Genomic DNA, 15,512 nt, shown 5'->3' with positions numbered 1-15,512 from the left:
TTAGGGAGCGAATCTCCTCTTTGTCTCTAACAGAGTTCGTCAGGGATTTTTTTAGAGCTTTGTGAGCCAGGGTACAGTCTCTATTAAACCATCCTTTCTTCCCACCCTTGCTCCCTTTCTTCTTATGTTTTAGGCACTCGTTTACTTTGACCAAAATTTTACTGAAGTTTTCCAGAACTTCCTCCTCGTCTATCTCCTCCTCTAGGCACTTCATTACGGCGGGAAATACCGGGAGTACCACCTTCTTTGTCAAGTCTGCTGGCTCTATCTTGCTCCAGCCTATGGCATAGCCGTTAATTTTAGTTAGGGTTAAATTATTTTGTGCAAGTGCAGTCATCAGCAGTTGGGGGGTTAATTTTCCCAAATCCATCACTAAATCGAAGGCCAAAGCAGCATGGTCACTTAGTGTGTTAGCGACTAATCTAAATTCCTGCGCTTTACTCACAGAGGCGGCTGAAACCAATATGTAATCAATGGTTGACTCCCATCCCCTGCCCACATAGGTTGGCTGTAATTGTCCGGTACTAATATCCGTTTTATTTAAAATCACTAATCCTAGTTCTGAAAGTAGGTCGTTTAAAAAATCCCCTGCCCTAGAATGACTAAAATGGGTGATATGGGTTTCTGTTTCATCCACTATGCCGCAGATCTTAATATTTTCCACGGCACAGGGGTGGTGGTTAAAATCACCTCCCCAAACAATAATTGGGGCGTTTGAGCCTTGTGTTTTCTTTTGGAGGGAGGAAAGTTTGTTCCGAAGGACCCCAAGGGTATTTATTCTCTCGGAATCGGGCATATTATCATAGGTATTAACCAGGAAGATCGTGTTTTTCTTTGGGAACAATAACCTCAGGATCTGATAGTTAGGCTGTAGGCTAAGTTCCTTGACTTCTAATCCTGGTATAGTGTTTTTTATATATATCGTTAGGCCACCCTTGGCCCTACCATATGAACCTGCAACAGCTGGAGAGAAATATGTTTTATACCCTATCATGTGCAATTCATTAGTGGTCCACGTCTCCTGCAAGGCTATAACATGATAGTCCTGCAGAAAGTCCATTGCACTTCCGTCCATTATTTTCGAACGTAAACCCGCTATGTTCCAGGACATAATTTGTAGTGTTAGGGCGTCCTTTCTGGAATCGCTAATATTTTTAGCACTAACTATTTCTTCTACGGGTAAAATCTCCCGGATTTCCAAAGAACAATTTCCCAGATCTAAAGATCCGCTGGGTGAACTATTGCCGTGGGCAATTATATCGGCTCCTCCAATAAAGGGCAGAATAGGGGATTGTAAGTAATTGCCATTTTCAAATTCTTGCCTTTCTGTATCGACACTTAATTTGGCTATCTCTTTGGGCGTGACAAGTACTGGAAAAATGGATTTTTGGGACGAGGACTCAACATCAATAAGTCAATCAACGCTTTCCAGATCGTAAAGTGGGAGAAAGTGATTGGAGGTAGGCACGCTATATTCCTGATAGGGATAAAGGTTCGCTTTATGAGGTGCTGCAAGGGGCCTTTGATAATAATGGGCATTGTTCTGTGGACCCCTAAAAAGAGGTGGGTTAGGAATATAATTGCAAGGATGAGAGAAAAAAGATTGATAATTGGGTTCCTTCCAGCCTACAAAATGGTCTTTTACGGAATTCGGTTTTAGGTGAGAGATCAATTCTTGTGGGTAAAAATAGTTAACATAATGGGTAAGAATTCCATCCCCCCCTCTGGCTTCATACCAGTCACCAACATATCTGACTGCTCTGTGGTCCCTAAAGTTTATGATTATGACATCCCCCTTCCTGTCTTTTGGTCTTGAACCCACCCAAGACGTGCGTCTTACCATTAAAATTTCTCCGTTTATGTGCGCTGGTAGGGGTCTGTTTTGTTTTAACCAATATATTGTTTTGTTTCTTAGGGCATAATAGTCCTCCCTTGTTCCTTCAGGGAGTTGTGGTACTCCCGTCATTATGATAGTATATGGTGCTGATTCTGGGGGTAAATCCACTCTTCTACTCGGAAGGGTGGAGGGTGGCTGATTAGGATCCTCACCATTTACGTTCTCTTGTCTATTTTTTAGAGGGATGTTATTAGTATTCGTAAGGGTTTTATTCCCTGCTACTTTTTCGACGTTTTCTATTTCATCAGTTTTAGTGATATCAGCCCTCTCTATTTGTCTTCCTGATTCATTACCACAGGATTTGGTGGGACCTTTGCCTTTGATGTCTTTAGCTGACTTTCCCAGGGATTTTTTACCCAAAACAATATGCCTGTTTGCCACAATACCACTAGTTGATGGTTGTTGTAAGGGCCTGATGGGAGAAACATCTGAGTCAGACGAGATGTTTTTTGTCTGCACTCTAGCTAGTTCGGTTAGAACTATGCTATTCTCTTGCTGCTTTTTGCCCAAATTATCAAGGTGCAGGGTAATTAATCTAGTCCTCTCTAAGAGAGGAAGTAATAGGGACTTAAACATGATCTCAATTTTATTAAGTAGTTCACCCACGATATCCTGACCAGATGCGAACCCAGTAATAGTGGTGGTTGCAGGTGGATTAGTTATTTCCGTGGACTCTAAGGATGTTAGCTTTTTAGATTGCGATTTTGCTTTCTCCTTTTTTGTCCTAGATGATATACTGGCTGAGCCTCGCCTCTTTCTTGCGTTAGGCCTGGGGTCAGAGGGCCCTAAACTCGATGGGGACGATATGTCCAAATTTGGCGAGTCTGATAACCCAGAAATGGTTGAACTCAATGTATGAACAGGGTTGACGATCGCAGGAGAGCGATTAATTTCAGTGTTCAATTCTTCCCGTTCAAACATGGAGAAAGAACCAGGAACACTTATCTCCTTTGCTACCACCCCAGGGGAAAGAACATTCCCAATTCTACCCAAGGAAGATCGTTTACCCGTTAACAAGTCTAGTGAGAGTCTCTTCTCTGTGTCCGCAATCTCCTTTTCCAAAACTGTGGTCACACGTTTAAAAAAGTGATCAATAGTGCCTGTGACCACGCCTTTAGAAGTATTTACCACTAGGGTGCGGGATTTCCCAGGGCATGTAAACATTTTCAAAGACCGTAGTAGATGGGAACCCTAAATAAATGGTCAACAGTAACAGTATGATCCCGTTATAACTTCACAGTTGGAAATACACAATTAGGACGGCTAAGGAAAATTTAGGGGGGTGGCCCGGCCCGTCCTCAATCGTCCTCGGACGGCCTCAGACGGCCCGCCCTTTGCCCGGGCTTAGCCCCGGTCTGCGCCCCGCTCGCGTCCCGCGTACGCGGGAGTCAGTGTCAAATATATCACCTGAGGGGGAGGGGCCGGGAAGAGGCACCAGGTGCGCTGCGGATTTGCGTTGCAGGGCAGCCTGGGCCTCGCAGTCCCGGGACGGATATGTAGTTCCGGAGTATGTTGCGCTAGGGGAGCACTTCTTCCAGTCCTTTTAAAAAGCTCCAGTAAAAACTTCAATTAAAAAGGGGATTTCGATCACTCCTCCGTAGTATCCTCAGCGTTTGCCAGCGTCCACAGTTCCCGACTACGAGCGGCTCCCGCGAAGCGGGGGCCGCGAGTCGTTTTGAAGAGCCAGGTAGCGAGGGGTGGGGCCGGAAGGAGGCACCAGGTGCGCTGCGGATTTGCGTTGCAGGGCAGCCTGGGCCTCGCAGTCCCGGGACGGATATGTAGTTCCAGAGTATGTTGCGCTAGGGGAGCACTTCTTCCAGTCCTTTTAAAAAGCTCCAGTAAAAACTTCAATTAAAAAGGGGATTTCGATCACTCCTCCGTAGTATCCTCAGCGTTTGCCAGCGTCCACAGTTCCCGACTACGAGCGGCTCCCGCGAAGCGGGGGCCGCGAGTCGTTTTGAAGAGCCAGGTAGCGAGGGGTGGGGCCGGGAAGAGGCACCAGGTGCGCTGCGGATTTGCGTTGCAGGGCAGCCTGGGCCTCGCAGTCCCGGGACGGATATGTAGTTCCAGAGTATGTTGCGCTAGGGGAGCACTTCTTCCAGTCCTTTTAAAAAGCTCCAGTAAAAACTTCAATTAAAAAGGGGATTTCGATCACTCCTCCGTAGTATCCTCAGCGTTTGCCAGCGTCCACAGTTCCCGACTACAGCGGCTCCCGCGAAGCGGGGGCCGCGAGTCGTTTTGAAGAGCCAGGTAGCGAGGGGTGGGGCCGGGAAGAGGCACCAGGTGCGCTGCGGATTTGCGTTGCAGGGCAGCCTGGGCCTCGCAGTCCCGGGACGGATATGTAGTTCCGGAGTATGTTGCGCTAGGGGAGCACTTCTTCCAGTCCTTTTAAAAAGCTCCAGTAAAAACTTCAATTAAAAAGGGGATTTCGATCACTCCTCCGTAGTATCCTCAGCGTTTGCCAGCGTCCACAGTTCCCGACTACGAGCGGCTCCCGCGAAGCGGGGGCCGCGAGTCGTTTTGAAGAGCCAGGTAGCGAGGGGTGGGGCCGGGAAGAGGCACCAGGTGCGCTGCGGATTTGCGTTGCAGGGCAGCCTGGGCCTCGCAGTCCCGGGACGGATATGTAGTTCCAGAGTATGTTGCGCTAGGGGAGCACTTCTTCCAGTCCTTTTAAAAAGCTCCAGTAAAAACTTCAATTAAAAAGGGGATTTCGATCACTCCTCCGTAGTATCCTCAGCGTTTGCCAGCGTCCACAGTTCCCGACTACGAGCGGCACCCTTAGTAATAGACTCTCCTCAAACATTAGCAATCTCAGCAAGACTGAGACCCGTACAACTTAAATGCTTTAATAGAATATATCACACCACAGCAGCTGTGAAAATGGGTAGAAAGCCATCTCCACCTGTCTTATGTGTTAGGAGAAGATGAGAGGCTTCCTTTGCGAGAGAGAATGAGGAGGATCACAGGTGTCTAGAGGGTTGGTGGAGTCGATGGTTGAGGTAGGTCGATACCAGGTCATGGAGGGCTTTTTAGGAATGCATGAGGATCTTGAACTGGCATCTCTTCTAAATGGGGAGCCAGTGGAGGTCTCTCAGGTGGGGGGCAATGTGGATTCATTTGGGGAGGTCCAGGGTGAGTCTGGCTGCAGCATTCTGTATGGTCTGGGGCCTTCTGAGGAGCTGGGTGGAGATGCCGACGTGGAAGGCTTTTCCGTAGTCAAGGCTGCTGGTGATAAGGGCCTGAGTGATGGTCGTTCTGGTGTTGGGTGGGATCCATCTGAAGATTTTGCAGAGCATGCTAAGTGTGTGGAAGCAGGAAGAGGCGATTGCGTTGACTTGTCATTTCATGGTCAGTTGGCTGTCGAAAGTGGTACCGAGGTTGCGTTCATGGTCGGTCAGTGTGGGAGTAGGTCAGAGTTCTGCAGGCCACCAGCTGTGGTCCCATGCGAAGGTGTTCTTCCTGAAGATCGGTACTTCAGTTTTGTCGGAGTTGAGTTGGAGGCAGTTGTCCCTCATCCATTTGGCTAAGTTGGTCATGGCGTTGCAGAAGTTGGTTTTGGAATTGGAAGGGTCCTCAGTGATTGAAAGGATTAGCTGAGTGTCGTCTGTGTAGGAGATTATGTTGGATCCGTGGGATCTGACGACGTTTGTGAGGGGATCATGCAGATGGTGAACAGGGTGGGGCTGAGGGATGATCCTTGTGGTATGCCACATATGATGTCTTTGGGTGCAGAGGTGAAGCAGCAGTCGGATGCTCTGTGTAAGTCCTGTATGGAAGGAGGTGATCCACTTGTGAGCGTCTTGATGCATGTCTATGTTGTAGTGTATGTTGAGGGTGTTTTGGGAGACGGTGTCATACGCCGCGGAGGGGTCAAGGAGGATCAGGGCTATGGTTTCTCTATGGTAGAGGCATGTTTTGATGTCTTTGGCAGCAATCAGCGTGGTCTATGTGCAGTTGTTGGCACGCAATCCTGATTGTGAGGTGTCCAGTAGGTGTTTTTTTTCCAGGAATTCGGTGGCCTGCTGGTTGATGGCTTTCTCGAGTACTTTGGCCAGGTAGTGGAGCAGGGAGATCGGACAATAACTTTAGGAGGAGACTGACATCTGCATGTTTCCATCTGTCCAGGAAGGATGATGTGGAGATGGAGGTGTTGAGGATGCTGGTGAGTTGCGTGCTGATAGGGTTCATTGCAAGGTTGTATACGTGGTGGGGACAGGGGTCAGTGGGCACCCCAGAGTGGATGGAATACATGATGGCTGAGGTGGTCATGGCTGTGAGCAGAGACCAAGTGGTAATAGTTTGGCTGACGTTCGCTGGTTGGTTGAGGTCATTGGGGTTGAGGATAGTGGGTTGGAGGTTGAAATTGTGTAGATGTTGGTCACCTTGCAGTGAAAGTAATCTGAGAGGGTGTCACAGAGTTCTTGGGATGGGTGAATGGTGTTCTTTATGGCTTTCGGGGTGGAGAATTATTTGACTATTTCGAAGAGTTCCTTTGTGTAGTTGGCCACGGAGTCACTGCGGGTGGTGATGGCTGCTTTATTGGCTTCTTTGATGTGCCAGTGATAGTTGCTGTTGGCTGTTTTGTGGGCTGGTCTGTCTGCAGGGTTCTTGGCTGTCTGCATCGTTTCTCCAGGTGCTGACACTTGTGATTGGTGGTTCGGAGTTTTGGAGTGTACCAGCTGGCATGTTAGGAGGTTTTGTTGGATTTTGTAGGTTTTACTGGGGTGACTCTGCCAGCACTGTTGGTGATCCGGGCAGCGAAGTTCTTGACGGCCTGGCCAGGGTCTGTTGAGGGCTTGGGTTGAGAGGTGGTGAAGGCCTGTGACCACTGAGTTTTGGCGACCTTTCTCCAGTTGCGTTGGGAGGAGATCTGACACCTGGTGATGGTGTGCTGGGCATCGGTGATGGTGAAGTGTACGATGGTGTGGTCAGTTCAGGTGAGTTCTGTTGTGCGGCTGAATATGATTATGTTGCAGGGGTCGAGTGTGTATCCGGCTTTGTGCGTGGGTTCGGTGACCAGTTGGGTGATGCTAATGTTGTTCAGGTTCTCCAGGTGGGCGATGAAGTTGGCATTATTGGGGTTGTCAATGTGAAGTTTCGTAGGTTGTGTATTCGGAGAAGTGGCAGTGTCGGCAGGTGAAGGGTCCTTTGGTGGATCGTGGGGAGGAGGAGACACAGCTGTTGGCTCCGCATCTGGGGTCTAGGTCTAGGAGCTTCTTTGCGGTGTACTGTCGGGTGGCGGGAGGGCCAGGTGTCCTGGAGCCAGGTGTTGTCCAACCAGCAGTGCTTTGGCAGCACACCTGCAACTGCCTCCATTAGTGTTCCTGGTAGGTGGTCCTAGTGGTCCTTGGCGCCGTGCACGGACCTGGAACGGGCAGTGCGGGGACAAGGACAGCAAGGCAGCACTAGGGCAGGTATAGCAGGCAGCTCAGGGGCAGGGGCAGGGACAGCAGGCAGTGTGGGGGCAGGGACAGCAGGCAGCGCAGGAACAGCAGACAGCGCAGGGACAGCAGGTAGCGGAAGGACAGGGACAGCAGACAGTGCAGGGACAGTAGGCAGGACAGGTACAGCAGGCAGCACAGGGACAGCAGGCAGCACAGGGACAACTAGCAGTGCAGGGGCAAGAACAGCAGGCAGCATGGGGCAGGGACAGCAGGCAGTGCAGGGACAGCAGGCAGTGTGGGTTCAGGGACAGCAGGCAGTGTGGGGTCAGGGACAGCAGGCAGCATGTGGCAGGGACAGCAGGCAGCACGGGGACAGGGACAGCAGGCAGCGCAGGGACAGCAGGCAGTGCAGGGGAAGGGACAGCAGGCAGCGCGGATTGAGGGGGCAAGCACAGTACCTTAAGCTGGGTGTCAGGCAAAAGAAGGCTGGTCCAGCCAAGCCTCCTCTGGGCTCTGACAGGCGCAGATGGGCCCACCTTTTGCCCGAACTCTGCCCGTGAACGTCCCGTGATGCGGGAGTCGCATAGTAGCTTTATTCGGCACGAGAAGGCATGAAAACTCGAACACCAGCACTGGTAGCTACCAGTGCGGTAGCTTTAGAGCCCCCACAATTTTAAACATACCTATCAAAAAATGTAAATGGAACAAACTCTTTGGACGTTGCCAAGAAACATGGTCCTAAAAGTATTGAATTGGCTGCTGGCTTATCCTTTTTTTAAACCCTGTGAAATAAGTTCAAAACAACAAACAACAAACAAATCTATGTTTTGCTGTGAGTAGCACACTACTCCGGAAACCAAGATTACAATTCAATAGTTAGTAGATTTGCAATATGTGTTTTTTTGCCTTGTGGATTAGTTGTGTTAAGTTGGTGCTCTCGAGTTTTTGTGTGTTTAGAAGTGTTTTGAGAAGAGATAGAATTATAGAAATGGATTAGAGAGGGGTTAGTGGGCTTGTGCACCCGTTAGTTGGCTGAGTTGGCTAAAAAGGAGGGGGAAGTTTGAAAAGGATTTTCTGGAGTAGTGTACATTTGCGCCGGTTGGTTGAGTGAATTGGCTAGAAAAATAGGTGGAAGTTTATAAAGAAAGTTTGGGAGTTCATAGTAGTCATAGTGGTAGAAGGTTTGGGATGCATCACAGAGAGGTGGGATGGGACAAAGGTTGAAGTGAGCAGAGTTTATTTTAACAAAAGTAAAATTAACAACATAAGAACATGATACTTAGTAGAGTAGTGGCAGGGGTACACTCCTCTATATATGTCCCCAAAGGTACATAAAAGCAGCAATATTTACATGGTCTGATATGCACATCTATCATGAAGTATGCAAAGATTTATTTTGTTGTGTGTTTTTTTAACAGATAGCTGAAATGAACTCAAACACACATATATACACTTTAATAAGCACCTGGACAATCCTATTGTTATTTCAGATTTTATCACATTTCTTTACGCCTTATTCATGAATCCATTTAGCACAATGAACATAATGCTGAAATCAGGAATGAAGTCAGTGCGATTGTCTTTTAGCATATCAAGTGAGTTGTATCTTGCAGTTCTGAAAAATCTAGAAAGACATGTTAAGAATATGTATTAAAATGGTTAGATGGGATATTTTTAGTGGTGTAGTGAGAGTACCATGGGCCTTAATGCAATTAACTAAACTGGGCCCCATGGTTTGCTCGTAAAACAAAAGAGCTATGGTTGTGGTGCAGAGGACCCCTCAGGGCTTTCGGCCCCAGTGCCACTGCACCTGCTGCTCTATTGATGGCTACGCACCTGGATCTATTATAAACATGAAACACATAGACAATCACCTCGTAGAATTAATCATCAGTGAGCATTATTAGGAGCATGCCTCAGATTCCTCATATGAGTTGTAGACAGAGCAATCTAAGACCTTATCTGCCTCATGACATATACATGTGTTGTTCTATGTCTCTGCAATATCCCCAGCACAATCGATCAACGAACGCCCTGTAACTCTTATAGGTCTATTCTGTGCATACCATTTACATGTCTCTTGTGTATGTCAAAACCCTAAATAAAAATCACTACAAAGTGTAAAATCGAATGACTTTTTCTTTGTTCCTATCTCAAAAAAACGTTCATTGAACATCTAAATGCTGTATAAAGAAATGCGATGAGGAGCTTACATGATAAACGGGTTCTTTATACGTTTAATAAAACCCAAACAATGAGGATTTTAGTTCGCTAAAAGCTAAAAACATGAAGAACCTTACTTTTTTACAAGTGCAGGCCACTGATTTTTTGGGTTAAAGGGTTGGCCCGTGTTCACTAAGGCTACTGCTTTCAGCAGCTGCCAGTTCACTCACTTAGCAGTCAACCCTGGTTGCCTTGTCACCTCACTCTCCCAGCAGGAGAGGAGAAAGTCAGTCTCTCCCCAGGAATTGATTACACAATGAACACACTAGAACCGACCCAAGGATTGGAGCAGCACCCCAAAATTCTAACCTGGCAGAGCACTGGAGGTCTCATGTACAAAGAATCAATTCGGTAAAAGTGGTCGCAAATGGCGCACTGACTTTAACCAAATCATTTTTGATTTTGTAAAATGACCCATGTACTAATAGGTCGGTTCACAAAACAGAGAATTGTAGTAGATCTCAATTCCACCCACCCCATCAATGTTAATGAGGCAGGTGCAAATTGCGACCTACTGTCTTTGGCCACTGTCACTGGAATGGTGGCCTTCCAGAGTCAGCAGACCACGATGTCTGTGATTGCTTTTAAATAAAGCAATCTTCTTTTCTTCAAATGCAGCCCCTTTTCCTTAACAGAAACAGAATGTGTTTGAAAATAAAAAAGTTACACAAACCTTTTATATGTATTAGGCATTGGTCCTCCCATCTTTCAACATTCACCAAGGTGAAGGGGCTGTTGGGGACCATTTTCCCAATGGGAATGGGTAACCACCTCCTTTGAGGTGGCGGTAAAATAGTAATGCTTTGTGATCAGTTGCAGAATATTAATAGATACCATAAGGACTCCACACTTGGAAAGGACGCCCTGTATGCGCCCCTTCTAAATATTAACTTTTATGGTTTCTTAAAGCCACTTCATCCCTGCCAAGGCTCCCAAGCCCTCGCGTGATGTGTTGATCCTGTTTAGGTCCCCTTCCCTGACCTCTTGGACCCACAGGCCCGTCCATTTAATTATGAAATAAGACTACAAATCCCAGAAGTCAAAGACAAAAACCTGCACCTAAGCTGCAAACCATTCACGGAACCAGGAAACCCATAGGCTATGGCCCTCAAAGATTCATAAACTCTTTTCTGAATCGCTAATTGGGTTTAGTACATTTTAAAAAGTGCATTAGCAGTCGCAAACCCCCAGATTTACTGAATCTGAGGGTTCGCAACTGCCAAAACACTTTGTACATAGGGCTCTGAGTGAGATACTCACATGATGGCTTCATAGCACAAGGGTTTCAAGGAGCAAAGTTTTGGAAAAGACATAAAAATCCTCCAACTAACAGCACAGACAGGCCTTAGGGTCTTCCAAAATGCTGACTGATTCACAATCTGACTTTATAAGCAAGGCACGACCATGATGGGGGTTTTACCAATCACAAGTGTCTAGGTGGCGTGCACGACTTAATCCTTACACAAAAGAAGTGACGCAGACCTGTAAAGGCATGGTTGTTAAGTTTCCAGGGGGCATATGTATCAAACTCCCCTTTAGCGAATCCCAATTTGCGAGATTTTGCGATTCGCAAATTCAGATTCGCTAAACGGGATGTATAAAATAAATCGCTAATCATTTGCGATTCCTTAAAAATCGCAAATAATTCGCAGAATCCCGTATAGCGATTTCTTAATAGCGAAATTCGCTAATTAAGAAATCGCAAAAACGGGAATCTGCAAGCCTGGTGCAGGCTGATGACATCACAAACAGGAAACTGTAGTGATTGCCTGCACCTGCTCACCTGAGCCACACCCAGAGGCTGCTTGTGGAGTGTGAGGAGGCTTTCCTGGAGATAGCAACCAGCAATGGACCCCAAACAAAACCAGCAGGGCAAAGATGCAGAAAAAAGAAAGAGAAAACACAAGTTTTCAGAAAAGGAGCAGGAGGTCCTCATTGAGGAGATGGTCTGCAGCCATGAGCTCCTCTTTGGGAAGAAGGCACTCAAAGTCCCAGAGGCCAGGAAGAGGAAAATCTGGCTGGAAATACAGAGCAAGGTGAACGCTGTTGGAGTCACCACACGCACCATCGAGGAGCTGCGCAAGCGGTGGTATGATATGCGCCAGAGGTCCAAGGAGAGGGTGGCAGCCAGACTCAAGGATGCCAATCAGACTGGAGGAGGACCATCCACTGCAGAGCAGCCAACCCCCCATGAGGAGCTCGTGGAGTCTACCCTCCTGCCTGAGAGCGTTGGTGGTTTGGCGGCAATAGACTGCTCCAAGCCCTCATCCAGCAGACAAGGTAAGATGCATGCCAAATCACCCTGCACTCCTCCCCATCCCTTGCACACTCCCCCAAATGCGCATAGTAAACTCCCAACATGCCAATCCAGCCCAGGTCTTACAGCACACCCAGCAATGCATCATGGGACTCGTAGTACTGTGTCTGACTGTGTGTCCATGACATCAATGAATGGAAATGTGTCAGAGGTTAGCCGTCAAAGAATTGTAACTTTATTGAGTGCCACATGCAGACAGTAACACAAACTCATGTAGTCCCCTTTACATCCACAGCACACGGCATGCCACAAGAAGACAGCGCAGGGGGAGAGGAGCCTGCAGACCCTGCGGACTCCAGCGATGAGACAGAGCAGCAGCCAATTCAGCGCAGGAAGCGCGCACATGTGCCCCCACTGCCTCCATTTGAGGACGAAGTCCCAGCAACAGGCGATGATACCGACAGGAGAGAGGGGAGTCAGGGTGTGACAGACATGCCCCGTCATGACGCACCAACACCAAGGCAAAGGGAACAAGCCATATCCAGGTCAAGGCCCAGGAGCAGCACTGCAACAGAAGGAGAAGGCACCGTGTTCTCCGGCTTGGAACAGTGCATGCTGCAGGAACAGCGCCTGCAAAGCAAGGCAATGCGGTCAATAAATCGCCAGCTAGGCCGCATACATCAGGACAATCGCAACATGGTAGCGGCAATACATGAGCTCTGTGCCACTTTGAGGGACACCCAAGCTGCCAATGACAGGGCTGGACGACGTGCCAATGCACGGCTACACAATTATACAAAGGCAGTCAACCGCCTCTGCACCACCACCAGCGCACTCACACGCAGAAGCGTAACCATGCAGGTGGACATGGCACATTGCTGCCAGGACATTGCACGAGGGCTAGAGCAGGTAACCACTGCTGTGGAACAGCTGCAGACAGCCAATGCTGGTGGCAGCGCACTAATGGCCTCTGCTGAGAGTGAGGACACATCGAGTCGCAGCAGCATCACTCCAACCTTGCCAGGTGAAAGACGCCGCAGTGGCAGACAGGTAGCAGGCCAAGGGCGCACCATGGGGGGCACTCACCCTGGACGGCACCGACGGAGGTGATCATCTGCGGGGACACTGACTGCAACACGGGTGCATTTACCCAAAAAGGCTGTTTGCCCTATTACTTGTGCCTTCTCTGCACTGTGTGTACAACATGTGCTGGGGACAATTACAATTTCTTTCATGTGAAGTGTGATTAAACACTTGACACATCATCAGGCTTTGTAGTCTCATTTCCTCAATACTCACCTAAAAGTAGTTTCGTGTGATCTCAGTCTGTCTCTGGCGTCCAGCAGCTGCCCCAACTCCTGGTGCTGGTCTGGCAGGGGAGCAGGGCGCTCGTCATCCGATGTGTCTGTATCGGTCACATCAATTGTGGTGCCTTTCCTCATTGCCATGTTCTGTAGCATTGCACAGCTTGCCACGATTTTACAGCAGGTCTCAGGGCTGTATTGCAGTGCGCCTCCACTTTTATGCAGGCACCTGAAGCGGCTCTTCAGGATTCCGAAGGTTCGCTCAATAACACAGCGTGTAGATCTGTGTGCCCTGTTGTAGCTCCTCTCACTTGCATTTGCAGGATCCAGGTATGGGGTCAGGATGAAGTCGTGCACTGCATAGGCACTGTCACCTGCATGGAAAAAAACACAATAGGTGAGTCAATGTCCCCCCCCTCAAGTGATGTAGTGGATGTATTGATGTGTGCAATGTATTTACCGAGCAGGTACCCCTCCCCAAACTCTCCAGCACTCAGACGTCTGTGTATTCCACTGTGTCGGAAGATGAAGGAGTCATGTGTGCTGCCGGGGTATTTGGCTACGATGTCTGTGATGTGATACTTAGCGTTGCACACAATCTGTATGTTGAGGGAATGGTAGCATTTCCGATTCCTGTAGACATATTTAGTTTCTGCTGGGGGTGTGATGGCCACATGGGTCCCGTCAATGCAGCCAATGACGTGGGGGAAACGTGCAATCTGGTAGAAGTCCAGTATCGTTTGCTGTAATGCCTGTTGGGTGGTGGGGAAGTAAATGTGATGTGAGAGCCTCAGTAGCATTGCATCTAGGAAGGCATGGAAGAAGCGCGAAAGTGCACTCTGTGACACCCCACCAACCTCCGCTATGACCCGTTGAAAACTCCCTGACGCCAGGAGGTGCAGGGAGCACAGGACCTGCACATGTGTGGGAATTGTTTGTGTCCTGCGAGTAGGGTGCTCCAAGTGGGGTTTCAGCTCCTCAATCAGGTCCATTATGGTCTGTGGGTGCAGTCTGTCCTTTTCATAGATCTCCTCTTCAGTGTTCTGGAACATGGTGATGCGCAGCCTGAAGATACGTTCCTGTCTCATTCTCCTGTGTGCAAGGGCCCGAATACGCAGCCTCCTGGCTATCACGTACATTGCAGCCATTGTGGGTGTGTTTGTTGCATTGTGGGCTGGTTTTTGTACCTTGCACCAGTTTACCACCTGCAAGCAATTGGTGTTAATTGCGATTTCTTAAATTGCGAATTTTGTGAAATCGCAATTTGCGACAATTTCATACATGTGTTTGAGATTTCTTAGCTAGCGATTTCTTGTTAGCGATATTCGCAACGCTAAGGAATCGCAAATTAAGTATTCGCTAGGAAATTTGCTGTTTTCTTGTTTCGCAGCCTAAGAAATCGCTAATTTAGCGATTTCTTATTTTTCTGTTTGGAAGTGTGTCATACATATGAAATAGCGAAAAATCAGTCGCAAACGCTGTTTTTTGCGATTCGCAGCGTTTGCGACTAATTTTTCCTTTCATACATATGCCCCCAGGTTCCATGCTTGAGTAGCACATCCAAGCCACATGGTTCTTTTTAATGGGATAAACAAGTGCCAGAATGCAAAGAAATAAACCTGGACTGGATGAACCACTCACACATGGACCTGGGAAACGTGAGAGCTCTGAAAAATTATTGATAAACTGTGCGTAAAGTTTTAAGCTGGTTTACAACAGGGATCCTTTGAAGTATAGCTGCAAGCTGCAAAAGTCCATGCATGACCAGCCAAGCCAGTCCCGGTATCCTCAGACCGGCGGGATTTGAAGCCGTGGCTTCATGCTGGGTTAATTAAGACTACAAGCCCCAGAACTCCAAGGAATAAATTGGACTGGCCCAGCCAATTAGGCGTAGACATAGGAAACCTGACTACCATGTTGAAGGCTCTGGTGGGCATCAACCACATGATCAAATTCGCTCAGGTCAGCTGCTAGCCTCACTACCTATTTGTACTATCTGTAATCAGTTTATAATCCTTTCATCCTCACAAAGACAACAACACTGGCTCTGGCACTAACACTCTTGTCGAAATACTGAACAAGCCGGTGCGTTATCTTTCCAACAGCCTCACTTGGAAGAAACACCTCATTCCCCTAGAGGGCTACAGTTAAGTGTACATCAAAGTCGATATCCGAAGTCTTTGTCTTAGTCACTTAGAGGCATATTTACAGGGAATTGGTGTAGGAAAGCATCACACATCATTTTCCTACACTGCCCTATGCCAATTCAAAAGGACAAGAGTGCACCATATTTACAAGATACGGTGCATTCCTGTCCTTTCAGCCACTGCTGGCGCAAATGTTGCAGCTGTGCGCCAATGCAGGCACCCTTGCACCATGGTGCAACAATGACTGTGTTGTTGGCACAATTGTTTCTGTGCAGGAAGGGGCACCTTCCAGCACCAAAA

Source organism: Triturus cristatus, chromosome 4_1 (assembly GCF_964204655.1).
Source record: "Triturus cristatus chromosome 4_1, aTriCri1.1, whole genome shotgun sequence".
In the NCBI taxonomy this organism is placed as follows: Eukaryota; Metazoa; Chordata; class Amphibia; order Caudata; family Salamandridae; genus Triturus; species Triturus cristatus.
This window is presented reverse-complemented; position numbering follows the sequence as displayed.